General features: G+C 42.0%; 1 non-coding gene across 1 annotated transcript; it reads left to right on the top strand.

Annotated features, from left to right (window-relative positions):
- Positions 1–12,376: 12,376 nt before the first annotated feature.
- LOC116274737 lies at positions 12,377–12,484 on the top strand. Its single transcript, XR_004183518.1, has one exon. It is a non-coding gene; the product is annotated as a U6 spliceosomal RNA (small nuclear RNA).
- The last annotated feature ends 4,274 nt before the right edge of the window (positions 12,485–16,758 follow it).

Genomic DNA, 16,758 nt, shown 5'->3' with positions numbered 1-16,758 from the left:
CCATTTGCTCAGACCAGGCTCATCTGCCCTTCACCCCACCCCTCCCGCTTCATAGCATCCAGTTAGCTCAGTTTCACAATACAGCCAGAATCATCTTATCACTTCTCTCCACCTCCACTGCTCCCTTCCTGTTCTGATTGCCATAATCACTCATCTGACTTTCGACAAGAGCCTCCTGACAGGTCTTCCTGCCTCAGTCTTTGCAGCTCACCCTGCCCCCACCTTGACCCTTGGCTCAAAACCACTCAGTGGCCCCCTACTTCTCTTCAAGTAGAAACCAAAGTCCTTACAGTGGCTTAATTAGGACACCAACTATCCCCTGACCTCATCTTCTATTCTCTCATTTCTTCTGCTCTAGCCATGCTGGCCTCCCTGCTATCCTGGAGTACATGAAGCATGGCCTTGCCCCAGGACCTTTGCATTGGCTGCCCTTTCTGCCTGTACCCCTCTTCCCTCGGATCTCTGGGTAGCTCTCTCCCTCACCTCCTTTGCTTAAGTGTTACCTTCTCTGTGAGGCCTGCTATGACCTCCCCTATTTAAAGTGCAACCCTTCCCGTTCTGAATTCCCTTTACCTGTCTTGATTTCTTTTGCATAGCACAGCGTATTCTAATATGCTGTATAACTTACTTATTATGTTTATTTCCTACCTCTCCCCAACAGAAGGTGAGCTCTAAATCGGCAGGGATTTTTGTTTGTTTTATTCACTGCTGGACCCCAGGGTCTGGAACAGTGCCTGGCATATGGAAGATACTCAGTAAATGTTTGCTAAATGAGTGACTGAATTGCATAGAGTGGAATGAGAGGAAGCATGTGTTTCTATGGAATGATTCCTTATAGAGAATTTGCCATATCCAGATCAAAAGAGACCTGTGAGTTTAGGTCATCCACAGAAAGATGCAAATCACGTTGGAAGAGTGAGCAATAAACTTTCATTCAGTGTTTACTGTGTGCTAGAAACCACACTAAGCATTTTCACCAGCATTATCTCTTTAAATCATTCCAACAACCAACCCTATGATGGGGGTCTACTAGTCTTATTTTACAAATGGGAAAGTTGAGGCCCACAGAGATTAAGGAACTTGCCCAGGGTTGCACAGCTAAGTGTCAGACTCAGAATGTGACCTAATGCTGTGAGTCCAAAGTCTGAGTAGACTGCTGCTTCAGAGTGTGGCCCTTCCTAGTGATACTTCTGTTTAAGTGTCTGTTTACTTAACCTCTGCTGATCCCTTTAAAAATCAAAGTTTATAAGCTTAAAGCTGTGGCTCATACACTTTGTGCTTAAAAATGTTTATTTTGATTATGCTAATATTGCTTCATTGTTTAGCTGAGTTTCTGTGACACTTGTAGGAACATGTGCTCTCACCTCTGTGTACTTTTTTGAGACAGGATCTGGCTCTGTCGCTCAGGCTGGGGTGCAGCGGTGTGAACACAGCTCAGTGCAACCAGGCTCAAGTGATCCTCCCAACTCAGCCTCCCAAGTAGCTGGGACTACAGGCGCATGCCACTATGCCCGGCTAATTTTTTGTATTTTTTTTTTTTGTAGAGATGGGATTTTACCATGTTCCCAAGGCTGGTCTTGAACTCCTGAGCTAAAGCAATCTGCCCGTCTTGGCCTCTCAAAATGCTGGGATTACAGGTGTGAGCCACCATGCCTGGCCCTGTGCATTTCTGAGCTTTTTAGAATCTGCTGCTCTGCTGGCTTTACAAGTTCTTATGGTTGGTGAAAGGAATCCATAACTTCAGAGACTCCCTTTCTTCTTCCAGTGGACTTTTAGAACTCTTCAGAGGTCCCTCTGAAGACATATTCAGCACAGACCATCTTATAGTACTATCCTATTTCGTTCAAGTCAACAGATTTCTTGAGAAGTTCAAGAAGCTAGGCTGCTAGGCTCTGAGGACACGAGATGATAAATGCATGGTCCTTGCCTACCTGGGCTCTCAGTGGAGCCAGGAAGAATGACAGAAAACACTATAGCCACGAAGGACCAGAGACAGCATCTCCATGGCACAGAACCAAAGCTGGCTGCAGCAGGAGGTGGGATGAGTCTGCCCAGAGTGAGGGGAAAGGGGATAGATTGACAGCAGGAGGTGATGTCCAGGTAGGCTTCAGGCCGTGCAAGAGTTGGGAAGTGGGGAAGGGAAAAGCCATTCTAGCAGCAAAGAGGGCCCCAGCGACAGGCAAAGTGCAGTAATGTGGTGTGTTTGGGGGGACTCTACTTGAACTTGATGTGGGGTGGGGAGTGCTGAGAGTAAAGGGTGGGAATGAAATGATGGGATTCCAATTGTGCAGAGCTGGGGATGAAGAGGTGAGGAATCTATAACCCTTGTGGGAGGGTTTTGAAGAAGGTGGATTCTTGACCTACTTGAGATTATGGTTCTGCAATAGGGTGAGGGGCGGGCAGGACTCATGGCCCACTGTGTCATTTAATCCCCTTTGCTGGAGAGAAACCTCTGTCTAGAGTAGATCATTTCTTATAGACTTTCCTGTGCCCTGAACTGCTTTGCTTAGAGTAGATACTCAGTATGTACATCGTGAATAAATGTGTGTTGACCCCCTCCCAGTTTATTTCTGTCATTTTATTTTTTTTAATGGAGATTCTCTTTTAAGAGCAATTGGGGATGGATTCAGACATCAGGAGATCTGCTCTCACACTGACTGCAGATTGTCAGGTAGTTGTGGGCAGCAGTTACAGAAGTTGTGGGCAGTAACTCTTCAGTTACTTTGCACACTAATTTGCTCATTGTAAGATGGAAAACTTCCCCCTCTTTCTCTTTCCTGGATTAAAAAAAATTTTTTTTTGAGACAGAGTCTCACTCTGTCACCCAGGCTGGAGTGCAGTGGCACTATCACAGCTCACTGTAGTCTCAACCTCCTGGGCTCAAGTGATCCTCCCATCTCAGCCACTCAAGTAGCTGGGACTATAGGTGTGTGCCACTAAGCCTGGCTAATTTTTAAAATTTTTGTAGAGATGGGGTCTCGCTATGTTCCTCAGGCTGGTCTTGACCTCCTGGGCCCAAGTCATCTTCCTGCCTCAGCCTCCAAAATGCTGAGATTACAGGTGCGAGCCACTGCACCCAGACCCTCTTTCTAAGCTGGATTTTATCAAAATATTTGACTGCTCTGAGACTATTCCTTGTCAGAACAAATGCATTTGGTATGGGACTAAATTATGGGACATTGTGGGAGTGGATTCACATAGGCTGAAGTGACCAGATGTTTGGGTAACCAATATTACTGCTTGCATAGAGGCAAAGGAGATAAGGCAACCGATGGATTTGCCTGCATCCTGGATCTCTTTTAATTTTCTCAGCCATAAATCAATTCATAAATTCAAATAGAAAAAATATATGATCTCTAAAACACCATGGGGAAAATAAAACCAAAAATCCACCAACAATTTTGAGTAATGGAAATAATTAGTATTTTTTTTGTTTAACTTAACTACAATCTTTAGTAGAACTGTGAATACTTGACTGCCACATTCTTTTGACAAGTTTATGGGTTTATTTTCAGAGAGGAAAAGTGAGATAGAGAAAAAATGGAGAGAGAAAGAGGAGAAAGGGGGAGAGGGAGGAGAGAAAGACCTTCAGATATTTAGCTACTTGTATGCATTAGAGAATCCCTTGAGACAGAGAACTAAAATTAGCCAGAAGCAAATACCCACTAAATGCCAAAGCATACTCCATGGCCCAGAAGACTTGTCTGGTGCTTAGAGGTAAAGTTTGGTCTATTTGTCCCTATGCTGAAGGCTAGTCTATGTCCCTGTTCTCTTGATATCATGTTCCCGCAGCATGTACACAAATTAACTGATGATTGTGGTGGAATTCTGTCCTTCTATATCCAGCCTCAATCTGAGAGATTCTTAAAGATTCTTATCTTAAATGTATTCCAAAATAAAATTCCAAATCCACTCTAGTCAATGGAGAAATTACTTTGTAGGTCTATGTTATTCTCTATTTATATTTCTTATATGAAGTCCTCATTTTTCTTCAGGGAAAATGAAGTCTTACATTTTTGTATTGCTTTATAATTTACAAAGTGCTTATCATCCATGACTCCACGGAAATGTTACTATGCTGTGAGGAAGGATATTTTTATCCCATTTCACAGTGAAGAAACTCGAGCTTCTGATATTTTCCTGAAGTCTCCTGGCTAGCACTCAACAGAGTCGTGTCCGGTATCTTTATATATGAACTCCTAGACCAGGATTTGTACCATAAGAAGTACTGACTATTGAACTGCAGTAAACCTGCAAATCTTAGTAGGGAAATCAGTTGTGTTCTAACTACCTGTTTAAAGCAGAAATTAAAATAAGAAGTACACATTCAAATAAAAAAGCAGCTAATTATTGAACACTTACTGTGTGTTAGTAGGACTAGGAATTTAAAAGGTTTATTATCTCTAATTCTCCTGACAACCCTAGGAGGTATGGCACTGTGGTCATGTCCGTTTTTCTAGATAAGGAAAGGGCTTATGAAAGTTAAGAAAATGTCAAAGGTCACACAGCTAGTAAACAGCAGAACTGTGAATCCAAGTTGGTTAGATGCCAGAGCTAAGGGATTAACCACTCTTGTGATCGTCAAGGAAAGTCCATCAAAGGTTGTTTTTTCTTTTACATGACAGAGCAACAGCAACTAAATATTTATTGAGTGCTTCCTCTATGCAGACATAGTGCTATATGTGTTACATGTGATTTCTCATTCACTCCTTACAACAAATCTATAAAGGAGGAATAATGAATTGCTCCCATTTTATAGTTGGTACAACTGAGGCACAGAGGGGTGAAGTATCATGCCCAAGTTCACAAGGCTAGTAAGTAGCAGAGCTGGGATCTGAACCCAAATAATGGTTCTCTCAGGATCTGGGTGTTTCCTGTGTATCCAATGCCACAAAACAGTCTTCTCTTGCTCTGTTGTGGTCAAAGTCTTGGAAAGTGTGGGATTGTTCATGATGCTTAGGGCTCCTTGGGCATGTCAGGGAGCATCGTCATGCCTTCTTGGATAAGCTGGTAATAAGCAAAATTTTCCTATGTGGAAAGGAAGAATTTAATAGGAACTTTCTACAAGCACTTTGTTATGGAGAGTCTATCTGGAAATACCCACATTGTTGAGACTGAGCTATAAATATGCTTCAAAGATTTTCACTCTTAAGGCAGGAGTTGGACAAGTTAGAAGTTTACTTCTATGAGTCTGAAGAAAGAACAAGGTTAGGTAAAGTAGCTATTAATAACAGCTGACAAAAAGAAAAAAAAAAAAGTCTGGGACTGATTATCATAGTCTCTTAAACCAGATTATCAGGCTGCCACTTGCTACTTATTTCTTTTATATTATTATTGAATTCGGGTTCACAGAATTACACTGATCATTACCCTTGACTTATAATATATTGTCTACACTGGTCTTTGCAACTTGTTTATGGTGATTATTGTTTTAAATCCTATTTTAAAGCATAGTTGAGAACCAATTCTAATATATGCTTCTGGGTACTCTGGACCCAGAGCTACAGCACTGACATGTGGTTTGTTTGTGGAATATTGACCCACATTCCAGACATAAACCCTAGGAGGAGTGACTGTAGTCAGTCCTGCAACCCAGAACATGGTGGCAAATAACCCTGCCACAGACATGAAGTCTCTCTCCTTTCCACCAGGGGTTAAGGTTTCAGGGCAGAGTCAGCTGTGGGCTTGGTGAGGACATAGTATTTATGACATACTCTCCAAATACCAAGGAGATAAAACAAATAAGTGGCATTTTCCAGGAAAACTGAGGCAATGTTTCCAGTGCCCTGAAAATCCTCAGAATCATCTCTCTGCCATTTGAAAATGTTGCTCATGCCCTCAACAGTTTTTCTTGGGAAGGCCGGCTTGGGTGAGGGCAGCAGAGCTGCTTCTCATGGGAAGTCTTGTGGAAGCTGCGTCTTGCCCATGGTCTGGTTAGAGATTCTGCCTCCAATTCTTAAGAATCATTCATAGGGAGAAGGTGAGGTTGCCTTGGATAGAAATCTCTTCCCAAACCACCTATCTGGCAAAAATTTTCATATTAATCTTTTTCTTCCTCATCACAACTTCTCTCTGCTTCTATGGAAAACATTTGTTCCAACTTTCCTACCCCTAGTCAAAGTGGATTTTAATTCCGAAACTAAAGTGAGACCAGGCATTTTGTTTCTAGTGGATGAGGTCATTGTGACCACTCCTCTTCCAAGGGCGTTTGGCTTAGTTTTCTTTTTTGGTTATTTGTCTCTAATTTGGCAGCATGTTACAGTGGCTGCCATCACATTGAACAGTTTCAGGTTTCAACTCTAACATTTGCTAGTGTATTTTTTAAAACCTTGGACAACATATTTAACTTTGCTAAATTTTAGTCTTCATCTGTGAGATAATGGCAAGTACCTCATAAAGCTGTTATGATAATTCAGATACCCTTTGTAAGACATTTAGCACAGCACTGGGCACATAGTGTATGCTCAGTAAATGTTACTGATATTATTGCGAAATGTGTTAATATACTTGTAGTTTTATTTCTTCTCTGTGGATGCCCTGAAGTAGTCCTTCTGGGTCCAAGAGAATGTGTGCTATATACTTTAATATGTGGTGCCAGATTATTATCAAAAAGTTTGCAATAATTTAGTCTTATTATTAATGAACAAGTATAGCTATCTTCCTCAAACTTTACCAACCTTACCAGGAAATTAAGAATCATCTCAATTTTGGCTGATATGATGGGCAGAAATGATTTCTCTTCTTTTTAAATTTGCCTTTTCCTGGGATCTAATGAGATTAAACATCAATACATAGATTGTTGGCCATTTTCAGATTCTCTTCTACAGCTGAACAGGCCAGGCCTCTTCATAGTCTTTGTCTATGGGATTTTATAAATATTGCTATTTTAAGTACTACCAATTTATAACAGCTCTCTGTGAGTTAAGGATATATGTTGAAAATATATTTTCTCTCATTTTCCTGTTTTGTAATCTTTTGCTATGCTGACATTTATATTTTTCGTATGGACTGATAATAACCATTTTTCTTTTATGTATTCTGTTATTCATCAAACACTATTGTATGCACAGTATATTTTCAAAACTGTATAAGACAAAGGTGTTGTTTTTTTGGTTGTGAAAGTAGTTTGCCATTTTTATAGCATATTTTTCTTTATATATCAGCTTTTCCCTAATTATTTAATTTGAAGAATTAACCTGAGAGTAGACTTAGGTGTAAAGTTTTGTTCTCATTTTCATTCTCTTTTTCTCTCAAAAGGAAAAAGAGAGAACTTTTTAAAACATGTATTGTGGCTTCTGATTTTGATTATACGATCATCTAAGGATTAGTATTGGAAACTTAAACTTATGGATATTAAGAAGTATAAACTAAAAAATACTCCAGTCTCAAAACCTTATATTTTTGTAATTTATTTGAAGAGTTTCTTAATAACTAATAGCTCTTATTTTGAAGAAATATATTTATAAAATTCAGCAATTTCTTCACTTTCATTTCATTTTTTTCCCCTGTCAAATCCAAGTCAAATTAAGTAGAATAATTTTTAAAAGAGTAGTTACAGATGCTGTCTCTGGGTAGTAGAATTGGAATGATTCGAATATATTTATGTGTGTGTATCATACATACTGTTGATCCTTGAACAATGCAGGGGCTAGGGTTGCTGATCTCCTGCACAGTCAAAAATCTGTGTATAACTTTTGATTCTGCAAAAATGTAGCTACTAATAGCCTACTATTAACTGGAAGCCTTACATAAACAGTTAACACATATTTTGTATGTTATATACATTATATACTATATTCTTACAATAAAGTAATCTAGAGAGCATAAAATATTAAGAAATCATAAGGAAGAGGAAATAGATTCACTATTCATTAAGTGGAAGTGGATCATTATAAAGGTCTTGATCCTTGTCGTCTTCTCATTGAGTCTTGCTTTCTCAGGGGCAGTAGAGGTGTAAGAGGTGGAGAAGGTGGGAGGGGAGGCAGGAGAGGCAAGCACACTTGGTATAATTTTATGGAAATACATGGTAATTTCTGTTTGACTTTTTGCTTTCTCATTTCTCTAAAAATGTTTCCATATAGTACCGATCCTTCTTCCACTGTTTGCTTTAGTTTCAGTGCCCGTATCATAGAAAGGTCTGTGTTATAAAAGAAATTAAAAGCAGTCTTGAATAACTGGAATGCTTCTGCTGTATTGTGTAATGTCAATTTGTTTCCTGGCACTGCTTCTTCTACACTGTCTTCCTCATTGTCTGGCACTGGTTCAGAAACACTCGTCTCCATCATGTTGTCTTCTGTTAATTCCTGTAGCATGGTGTCTGTTAGCGCTTAAATTTCTCCAAGATCTATATCTTGAAACGCTTCACCCTATTTTTTTTTTCCTTTGGCCATTTCCACAATCTCTTTCATGATTTCCTTGATTGGTGCTCTTGTCAATCTTGTGAAGTCATGCACAACATCTGGACACAGTTTCTTTTCCAGCAGGAATTTATTGTTTCAGGCTTGATGGCTTCCATGGCTTTTTCTGTGACAACAATGGTATCTTCAGTGGTGTAATCCTTGCAGACTTTGTGATGTTCTCTCTATTGGGGTTCTCTTCCATAGCACTGACAGATCTTTCCCATAGGGTAGTGTGTGTAATGAGCTTTAAGGGTCCTTATGACCCTGGGTCTAGAGGCTGAATTAGAGATGTTGTGTTTAGTCACAAATGGACTACTTCAATGCCCTTGGTGTTGAACTCATGGGGTTCTGGGTGGTCAGCGGCATTGTCCAATATCAAAAGAACTTTAAGAGGCAGTCCCTTACAGGTAGGGTACTTCCTGACTTCAGGGACAAAGCATAGATGAAACCAGTCCAGAAGAACGGTTCTTGTCCAGGCCGCCTTGTCGTATATCCAAAAGGCTGGCAGCTGCTGTTTCTCTTTTCCCTCCAAGCTTCAGGGTTAGCAGCTTTATAGGTAAGGGCAGTTCTGTTTATTAACCCTACTTGTGGATGCAGTTCATCTGCAAGTTTTTTCAAATGGTCACAAACCTCTACAATTTTTCCCATATATTTATTGAAAAAAATTTGGGTCTAAAAGTGGAGCCATGCAGTTCAAACCCATATTGTTCAAGAGTCCACTGTTTATGATTTTCTTACTTTTCTACCAAGAATATGTACTGCTTTCATAATTGGATAAAGGACCATACAATTTAAAAAGGAAAAGAGAGAAAGTCCTTTTTAATGCCCTCACCTTCCACTAATCGTTCCCCTCACGTTTGCAAACTCATTTTTTAAAGGAACTCCCCTTTTCAGGGATAGCATGCATAGCTTTGCATGTTGGGTGCTCCTGTCTACAAGATTTTTAGTTTCTTTAAGTCAGGGCCTGGGTCTCTACATCATTTCCATTATTCTGGTCCAACTCGGCCCAGCCTCCAGCTTCCCCTGCCGGGAGGGAGTCCTGAGCAAATGCAGAGCCTCTTGTTCCTGGCACCCTGTCATAGGTGTCCTGCAGCAGGTGAGGGAGAGGGGTGAGTCGCAGGTTCAGCCTTGGGGAAGTGTGGTGATGAGAACCCGCATTGCAGGAGCTTAAAGTTCTCTAAAGCAGCTCTTAGATTTTTGAAGTTGCATCCAGTATAAATGAAAAGCTTGAATGCTTACTTAAGTGTTGGATCAGTGCAATAAACAAAATGATCAAATGGCAGGAATAGACTAACCTCGCAGTCTCTTCCCATCAACAGTATTTGTGGGAACAAAGTCATTTTTGGAGAGCAGATAAAATAATTTATTGGTAGAGGTTTGGGACATTGTCACAAGGGACCGAAAGGATAACACACATAGGAACCTTTCAAATGCTGATGTTATCGGGAAAAAAAGCCTTTCATTGAAAGGAGAGCTGTTCATAATTTGATTCCTCCCCCATGAACCTCAGATCCTTCTTACAGCCATGCTTTCCCGCAGAGGAGGAAAACCCTGAAAGAGAGAATGAGTGCAGAAAGTGGGAAAGCAGGAAATGGGGCCCAAGGAGCCTGAGATGAGGGTGAAACCTCGAGAGGCAAGAAATGCTTCAAACGTACAATGAGTCGTGCAGAGTGAAATGAGGTCTGGGCTTCAGTTTCCTTTCTTTGCTCCCAAATCTTGGCATTATCTTGATTTTTGTCTTTAGATTCTGCTTGTAGTATCTTTATTCCAAAGAGGGAAGGCTGTTTCTGACATCTTCACAGGCCTTAGCATGCTCACTGTTGGAAGGCAAACACATTAGAGTACACTTACATCCCCAATTAAATATAACTAAATATTTGATGAGATATTATGTTGAACCATGTGAAATTGCTATTTATAAACGTCAAAAATGGTCAGATATTAGCAGTTTCATACTGTTCAATCTAATGACTTTTTTTTTTTCTTTTTTTGAGGTAGGGTCTCACTGGCACCCAGGCTGGGGTGCAATGGTGCTATCCTGGCTCACTGCAGCCTTGGCCTCCTGGGCTCAAGCAATGCTCCCACCTCAGCCTCCCAAGTAGCTAGGACTACAGGCACGTGCTACCACACCCAGCTGATTTTTTAAAATGTTTTGTGGAGGGTCGGGGCTGAGGTCTCGCTTTTTTGCCCAGCCTTGTTTTGAACTGGCTTCAAGCAGTCCTTCTGCTTACTGGCCTCCCAAAGTGTTGGGATTACAGGTATGAGCCCCTGCACCCAGCCCTAGTAACTTTACTTTTGAAATTATTTAACTGTAAGTGCTGCATTTAATTTACAATTCGCTATTATTTGTCAGCATCCATTACATATGGGCTGGAATTTACATGAACTGAGAAATTCTAACCTGCAGATAGTGATTAGAGGTAATGACATTTTAAATGTTGATGAATACTAAATTTAACAATTAATGGAGTTCACATAATGTGGCATCTGTAAACATTCCATTAAACATTTGTTCACTAGAGCCTCATAATTGTTTTTTTATTTTGGAGCTGTTGTAGGTTGGCTTCCTAAGGAGCAGTTTCTGATGGAGAGATTAATGCGCCGGAGATTTATTAGGGGAGCTACCAGGGTAAGCACCTGTGGGGAAGGAAAGTAAGCCAAATTGTACAGAGGGAGGAGCTGGGCCACCGTGCATTCAAGACTGGCCTCTGCAGCTCCATGGAGAGCTTGGAGCTAGGATGGCCCTTCCTGTCGTGAGACCGGGCTGCTCTGGAAAGGGGGCATAACCCCAGGCAGGGCGGCTGTCTGCAGGTGGGGGCAGTTCCAGAGCAGGCCAGCAGTTGAGCAGTGTTAGCCAGCATTCCCAGCAGCTTGGGGGACAGGTTCTACAGTCCTGCTGGGGAGTTGGGTGGCAAAGCAGAGCAACCACGACAGCTGCCTACTTTTTTTTTTTTTTTAAAGGTTTTTATTAATCCCCTAGCACTGGATCTGAAGGACCCAGGGGATCAATGGGCTCTGTTGGGAAGTGCTGACAGTGCTTGAGGCATTAGTTAGGGAGAGAAAGGCTTTTAAGTATATGTAAGAGGAAATAGGACGATATTGGGCAGGGGGAGATTTGTCAGTAGATGTCAAGGTAGAGAGCCCTGGATAAGAGTCAGGAATCTTACCTGGGTCTCTAGGTCCTACCGGGCTCAAGCTGCAACCCTGACTGGACCCTCAGTGGCCTCCCCTGTGAACCCAAAGGACGAGGCAAGACCTGGTGACTCCCATCTCTCCTCCTGGCCCTGGCATGCGGGAGCTCTCTGGGTCTCATCTTTTATTTTGCTTTGTTTTTCCAGGACTGAGTCTCTGTTGCCCAGGCTGGAGTGCAGTGGTGTGATCTAGGCTCACTGTAGCCTCTGCCTCCTGGGTTCAAGCGATTCTCTGCCTCAGCCTCCCAAGTAGCTGGGACTACAGGGGCACACCACCACGCCTGGCTAATTTTTGTACTTTTTTAGTAGAGTTGGGATTTCACTATACTGGCCAGGCTGGTCTCAAACTCCTGACCTCAAGTGATCCTCCCACCTCCGCCTCCCCAGGTGCTGAGATTACAGGTGTGAGCCACCATGCCCAGCTCTGAGTCTCATCTTGATGGCTTCAGTGTGGAGCAAATCACAGTTCCTAACTCACCATTTGAAGGGCTAAGAAACTCCAAAATGATTCAGATTTCAATTAGGGAGTTTGTGAACCTTCTCCCATCTCCTTGCTCTGACTCCTGGGTTGTTGGTGGGGGCAGAAAGCAGAGATAAGATCCAAGCCAGGACACTTGATAAAGAATCATGCCTATTTCTCCTTCCTCTCCCTCATGATCCTGAGCAGGTACAGGTATGACTGGGACACTCCAATTCATTACTGAGCTGCAGGCAGCAGATCACAGAAGGAAAGCAAGAGAAGGGGGAGGGGAGCCAAGAGTTAGAAAACCAGTGACTTAAACACAAGGGCCCCTTGCTTTACGACACATATACCAAAATTGCAATGAGACTGAGAGATGAGCTTGGCGCCTGAGCAAAGAGGACACGAAAATTCATGAAGCATTTCATATTTTTTCAGGGGCTGGTTAAAAAAAGTTCTGGAGATAGATAGTGATGAGGGCTGAACAACAACGTGAATGTACTTAATGCCACTGAACTGTACAGTTAAAAATGACTAAAATGGTAAATTTTGTTATATTTTACCATAATTTTTATAAACAAATAAACATGACCCTGAGAGATAAAGGCTATATAAAGACATCATAAAGAGCAGCAAGCTATGAAGCGAAAAATCACACAATTAGATTAATGATGTCAATTACAGCCAAAAGAAAAGCAAGTCTTGAAACCCCTATGCAAGCCCTCAGTCATTGCATATACCATGATATAAGTTCAGAGTATTAGAATGAACAGGATCAACGTCCTCTGGGTTCAAAGCCCAACTCTGACACTTAATAGCTGTGTGACCTTGGACAAGACACCTAACCTCTCTGAGCCTGTTTCCTTATGTATAAAATGAAAATGACATCAGGAGAATCAAACAAGGTATTACAGGCAAGGCATTTAACATAGTCCCTGGTAGCTAGTAGACAGTCATTAAATGTGTTTTCTTTCTTTTTCTACAACACACAAATGCAGTGGGTTGTGGGACACAGGAACTAACTTGACAAATAGTGAGGATAAAATAAAACAAAAAATAAAGGTAATATTTGGGTAGTAGTTTCTGGCAGAGGCAGACCAGATAGAGCAAAAACACTCTAAATTGTTGAAAAAGACTTAAAAACTTCTATTAGGCATAGGATACTAGCTTAGCTGTTGTAACTAAGAAAGCCCCACATATAATGGCTTAAATAAGGTGGGAGTTTATTTTTCTCCATGTAATAATCCAGAAATAAACTGTTCACAGATGACAAGGCGGCTCTATCATTCTCAACACAGGATTTCCATCTTTGGCTCCAATGGGGTTGCTTTGGATCCTGATATCATCTAGGTAGCGGGAAGGGGGATAAAGGCCAGGGGAGGGGAGGATGTAAATTTCTTTTAAGGACATGACTCAGAAATGACACAGCTCATTCTCACCCAGTGTGGCCAAATCCATGCTGTAAAGATGCCAAGAGAAGTACACTTGAACTGGTCGGACAAATTCTCAGCTAAAACACAGGATTGCTGTTATTAAAGACGGGGAATATGGATGTTGCTGGACAGGTAGCCATCTCAGCCACATACCTGTGTTATGTTTTCTCTGGTCTAATACTTCAGGCTTTCAAACACAACAAACAAAAACAACAAAGCTAACATAATCCCCAAAATATAGCTCAATTTCTTGCTTGTTAATTTATTCAATAAATATTTATAGACTACTTACTATGTGCTAGGCACTGTTTGAAACATTGCGAATTCAGCAGACTGCAAAACAGACCAGCTTCCTGATCCCAGAAAGCTGTATTCAATAGGGAGAGAAGGTAAACAAATGAAAAACAGAAAAAAACAGAAAGCAGTAAGTGCAAAGATGAAAATTAAGGCAATGGAGAAATGAGCGACTGGGTGGCTCCTCCCATTGGGCGGTTAGGGAAGTCCCTGCGAAGGAAATGATGGATAAGCTGAGACCTGAATAACGGAGCAGCCAACCATTGGAAGAGCGGGAAGCAGAAAATGCCTGCAAGGGAAACTGCAAGGGCAAAGGTCCCGATGCGGGGAAGATCTTGGAGGGTTTGTGGCACGGAAGGGCTAGTGTGGCTGGATTTAGTGGGAGAGGGAGAAGGGATATAAGGGGAGAGAAGAGATCAGAAAGGCAGCTGGGGTTAGGCTTACAGAGGGCTTTGTTAGCCAGGGGCAGTTTGTTCTCTGGCATTTTCCAGCGCTGATTGCATTGGACACAAAGTAGGCACCCAATGAGTGTTTGATGAATGGATAAACTGAAAGATAAAGACCTGAGGCTGTTGACTCTCAAAGCTTTCCTTTGCTTTACTTGGCAAAGATTAGGATTAACCTCTACTTATCCTTTGCATACCTCTCACTCAGAACCTCAAGACCTCTTTCTCCTTGCAAGATTGTTCTTAGTGTCTCTGGTCGCCCAATGTCCCCTGCTTAGAAAAGGCCTTAGGGAAAGAATTTGAGGAGAAGACAGCTATCTGAAGAAGATGGTCACATCTCCTCTTTGACTTTGTCTACTCTGTTCAACAGCTCCCGTTCTGATTTTCCTCCATGGGGTTTAACAGATCTGGCCCCAGCCTGCTACTCTTGGTTAGGGTCAAGTTTGAAGAAGCAGTGTAACAATGGAGTGGCAAGATGGGATGGTAGTTAAGGCTGTGGCCTTTACAGCCAGACTGCCCAAGTAAGGTACATAGCCATCTTGGTCATCAGTTTACTTATCTGTGAAATGGGGAACCATAATGGTTCATTACTGCAATATTGAAAGCTTTGAAACTAAGATTTTTAGTAACTCACTTGAGGGCAACACCTGTCCTGAGTTAATATGAAACTATTTGGAAGGAAAACTTGGCATGAAACTGCTTATAATCATTATTTATTCCACTTTTTAAATATTAGTGTATTTTGTTTGATTAGGAGACAGCCATAGACCCTTCCAGGGGAGTTATATAATTTACGTAATTTATAATGGGCCATACTTCTCAAAATCTGAAAAATTTTGAAATCCGAAACACCGGACTTCAAGAATTTGGATAAAGGACTGTGAACCATTACTGTCCTTCTTAAAACATGGCAGCTAGAATGCATGTGAGCTGGCAGTTGTGGTTAATGTGCCAGTTCCAAGTTCAATGGGGAGTGAGAAGGTGTCTGGATGTCATAGAGTCAATCCCCAAACTTGCATTTCCCCCTTGTGGGTGAGATGGTAAAATGTGGCTCAAATGATACAGTAGGAGGATTTTCCAGGCCTCACAGGACTGTTCTTCGGGGGGAGATCTTGCGATGCCCTAGCTCTGGCCATTCTCCAGCCAATGGTTTCAGAGCTGATTTCTGATAAATGGGGGTTCTTTTAGTTTCAAGCAAGCAACAGAAGTCCACATTAAACTAGCTCAAGCTAGAGGATTATCAACGAAGCCAAGGTCAAGAGGTAGCTGGGCTTTAGGGATGTTCTGGAACTAGGAATGAAAGGGTCGTGGACAGTTAAGGCTTCCCTCACTCTCTTTTTCCTGCTTCTATGCAAGTCCACCCATCCATCCATCTGGCTGCAGAGGAGCTTTCTCTGCTTACTAATCCACTTGGCAAAAAACTGCCACTGTCAACAGCTTCTGAGCCATCTCTCCTGCATGGATTCCAGGCTCCCCAGGAGCAGGACATTGGCTTGGCCCAATGGGTTAAGGAGATGTGGTGGTGTGTGGGGTCAGGTCACCCTGCCCAAACATGGCTGCTCCCTCAGTAACTTTGTGGGTGGGGAGGGATGGGCAGCTTCTGTAAAATGTGGGAAGGTTGTGTGGGGAAATTGTGTGAAGGCTGGAGAACAGAAGGGTTGGATTGAGCAGACCCTGCTTCACACCAAACCAAAAACAAATAGTAAAGTGATGGGGCAGGTAGATCAGGCAACAAGCAGAGATGTCTCTGATCCTGTATCTTGAGGGAAAATCACACTGACCTTCATTGCCACATGTGTTTGTACCAATGCTGGTTTTTTTTTTTTTTTTTTTTTTTTAAAGAAAGGCCAGGTGAGAAACTGGTCAGTTCAGGAAGGCTCTATCTGGTTCTTGTTGGGGTAGGATGGGGGAAGCTAGAGAAAGGAAGATAGAGCAATAGCATTAGAGAACAAAGGGGCAGTTGAAGTGTTTCGCCTCCCCAGTCTATCAGTGCGCAAGCTGTGCCTGGTTTCCTTCCACACGGCCGTGTCTCAACATCAGAACAAAGGATTTCCTCTGGGCCCTTTTGTACAGGTTGACCCAAGATCCCTCCTTGCCTGTCAGCTCCTGGGGGCTGTGACCACTTTAACTGTGGTCTCACCTCATTCTTCCTGTTGAGAGACAAAATCAAGAGAAATCCAGTTCCCAGGAAGACAGAGGAAGATTAGAAAAAAGGAGTCCCTGCTCTCCTTCCCATGGTAGACAAAATCATGCCTTCCTCCCCAAGATTCCACTTAATTGCTGCTCCTTTAAATGTGTAGTTATCTTGCACTTGGCATGTTTACTGGATGGGACAAAAATCAAGGGTCTGCTTGAGGACTTTTTGAGAGGAGACAGATCCAAATACCTTCTGACTTGGGAACCACTTACAAGCTTAGGTCCAATCTGTACGTCTGGAGAAAGTAGCCCAGGACTAATTTTTCATATAGATGCAGAGGAGCAGAAAAATTAAAGCCCAATTCTTTGATAATTTACCTGGGGATCAGAAAGTTTATT

This window comes from Papio anubis, chromosome 4 (genome assembly GCF_008728515.1).
Source record: "Papio anubis isolate 15944 chromosome 4, Panubis1.0, whole genome shotgun sequence".
NCBI lineage: Eukaryota > Metazoa > Chordata > Mammalia > Primates > Cercopithecidae > Papio > Papio anubis.
The sequence above is the reverse complement of the archived record's forward strand: the minus strand, read 5'-3'. Positions and strand labels throughout refer to the sequence as shown.